The sequence below is a fragment of the Rhineura floridana genome, chromosome 3 (assembly GCF_030035675.1).
Source record: "Rhineura floridana isolate rRhiFlo1 chromosome 3, rRhiFlo1.hap2, whole genome shotgun sequence".
Classification (NCBI taxonomy): Eukaryota; Metazoa; Chordata; class Lepidosauria; order Squamata; family Rhineuridae; genus Rhineura; species Rhineura floridana.
In genome coordinates, this window is record NC_084482.1 from 64,837,970 (window position 1) to 64,841,323 (window position 3,354).

A 3,354-nucleotide genomic window follows, 5' to 3' on the forward strand; every position below is an offset into this window, starting at 1 on the left:
CCTTCTGCAAAGAAAGGAAGTAAATCATTTATGAGTAAGTACACTTTACCAACTACTATTCCTTGGCAGCTAATCCAGTTCCCCTAAAGCACAGAGACTGGGGATATGCTGCTGTCACCAATATTTGGACCCACTGCAGCTTTCTCCTAGTGGGTTTCCAAACAACCGTAATAATAAATGTTCAAATGCAAAATGTGCATGCTACATTGATTTTAAGTAACTGATATCAAAATAGAAGTGCCAATATAAAAGTTGCATGCTATATATGACTGCAGGTAAATGATATCAGAAATCCTAACAAAGAAGGTTGTTTTTTGTCGTTGTTGTTGTTGTTACAAAATCATCAGGAAAGGGTAAACAGTCTGCCTGGAACTTAAAAGGCAGCCTCTATGTCAACAGGAATCTAAAATCCTGTCAAGGCAGCCCCTGCTTTAGTAAAGTCTAAGATCCTGGAATTAGGATAAGAGCCTTATAAGCAGTCTGGCTTTCCTTGTTATTCCTATCCTCCCATCAAGCCACATTATAATCTGCTAGACCTTCAATTCCATGCAGAAGTTTGCATGTCCTTCTTTAATACAACAAATGCCATATGCTGTTTTTGATACGAGACTAAATTCAAATAAATGCAACTTCTGTCTCAGAGGTAACAATTAGCGTGGCACTGACACTTGAAAAAGGATCACTGTCAACTAAGTTATGGTGATTTAGACATTTTCTAGCAAAACCTTGTCATCTGTGCACACCACTAGTATCTAAACAGGACAGGCACAAAGTCCTAGAAGGCTCACCCGGCCCCACCAAGGCCACCATATAATGTAATGATAATAGAATTAATTACCTCAACCTAATATATTCTTGGGCCTAGCAAGAAGTCGGAAGCTTAGCCAAGAGCTCCGTATCCCCCAACAGCCACCATGTAATAAATTAATAGAATAAAGTACCTGCAACCTAATATAGGCCCGGGTCTAGGAAAAAACTGTAAGCCTAATCAAAGAGCCCCGCACAATTGCCAATAGAGGCTGCCAGGGCCTCACCCACATCCCTCACTGTGTGGCGCCCCCTACCTAGGCTGAACTCACACCCAGCCTTGGCAATCAAAGGGGGAAATAGGGCCTGTGTTGGCAGGCTCGAAAAGCCTGTGCAGCTGTCTTACTGGCTTGTTGTAAAAAGTGGAAAGTGTAAAGAATCTTGTTATAACACAGCCTCCTCCCATAATTTGCTCTGAGCCTGCAGTAACTGGCCCAAGGTCACCCAATGCGCCTCACAGCAGTTGGGGAGACTCGAACCCTGGTCTCCTGGGTCGCAGTCCAACACCCTAACCACTATACTAAACCACCTTTTCTCCCACAATCTGCCCTGGGCTAAGGGTTTCTGTGTGGTTTTAAATGCCCAAAGGCCTAGGGAGCAAGGGGTTGCCAAATACATATATAGCATGTTTGTTAGCTTGATATGTTTATTGTATTTTACTTTATTTATAAATGTGTTTCTTTCTTTTACCATTATCAGCCCAGACCCTGCCTGCTAGGCCCTTTTAATGAGGCCTGCTGGCTAGGCACATGCCCCTTTTGGCCCAACGCTCTCCTTCTTAGGAGGCATTGGGTTCATATCTATTTATCATTAATTATTTAATATTTAATATGAATGTTCAATATATCTAAGTGGTACTCTTATATTACCTTCACCCCCTTCCCCTTTTATGGGGGGGGGAGAAATCAGCAACCCACAGGGATGCGTCTCTCTCTCTCTCTCTCTCCCTCCCTTTAACTGCCTAAATGTATGTGGTTGTAATCCTTGTTTAACATCCACTCCTTCCTCCCTGTATAGGGGGGGAGGATGTTTGTGTAATCTTGCTTAACTTGGCCAGGCCTCACCACCAGGCCACCTGCAGCCACACAGAAGCATTAACAGTCGTTGCCCTCATGGCTGCAACCTTAAATGGGCTGATCAGGCCCAAGCATCGACCATGCAGCCAGAAAATGGCTGCCGCTCTCTGTCCCTCGCTGTTCAGCAGCTCCGTCTGTCCCACGCCGTCATTCTTCCTCTCTTCACATTGCAATCAGTTGAGCTGGTGGCACATCCTGTCAGCATCCTCCATCTCAGTGTTGCCTTTGTAGAACTCAGCAGTTTTCCACAATTATGAAGAGGGAGAGGGGGCGGATGGCGCGAGCCTAAATAAGCTCATATGCCCCGCCCCCTCTAGAAGCGCGCCGTTACTGCGTCACCCCAGCCGGCGCGCTTGCCCTCTCCAGGCATGGAGGCTCAGGCTTTACCCGGGCCGCAAACACGCCCCGCAACCGGTAAGTCCCGGGTGCGAAGCGGGGTTATGGAGTTCTAATATCTTTCCCCTCATTCTCCCAAATAGGTGGGGAGGGGCATTCTGTATTCATAACTAGCCAAACTGTACCTTTTGAAAATAAGAAGAATACTGTGGTATCTATTTTATGGAGTTCTAATATCTTTCCCCTCATTCTCCCAAATAGGTGGGGAGGGGCATTTTGTATTCATAACTAGCCAAACTGTACCCTGAGAGGCAATCTTTGGTGTTCCCAAGCAGCTCAGGTGCAATACCTGGGCAGTTCAAGCAATTTAACTGAATGGAAAGGGTGGAGTACTCAGTTCGTTAAATAATCTGCTAGATCTTTTCCATCAACTCAGTTCTGTTAAGAATGCCTATGCAAGGGTGGGTTTGCTTGAAACAGATAAACATTTTAATTAAATGCCTGACTAGCTTCAAATTCAAATGTAAAAGCACTTTTTCCAACTTTTATTCATTGCAACAATGTTAAGTGCAAAACTAAAAGTGCAATCCTATACACGCTTATCTGAGAACAAGTCCCATTAAATTCATTGAGTGATATCCACTGTTAATCATACTCAGAGTAACCCACTCAAATCAATGGATCTCAGTATCAGGCAGAGAAATGCAACCTCCCCTTATGGTGGGCTGTGGGGAGTTTGGACTGAGGGAAGATGTCTCTCCACTCAGCTCTGCCAACTGTATTGGCCTCTTTCCCTTATGATGGCAGAGGGGCGGGGCTGAGATGACCCAGGATCTCCTGGATCCTGAGCTGGTCTGATTGCCCAGCAATGGCACTGGGTCCAATTCAGACCCAATCATCTCCCCCCACACACTTTTGTCCATGGCCACCATGAACAGCCAGTCTGTAGATGTGGCAGTAGCTCCAGTGATCTGTAAAGCATCATTGGCAGGGGGTGAAAGTTTGGATTGTGGATCCTGTTTGTCAGGCAGAGGGGTGGTGCTGATGGAGTGATGTTTACGTGGCTCCATTAGTGGTGGCTTAAACCAAACCCCCCACAGCCTGGCATAAGAGATTTTTTAAAAACAAAAAATTA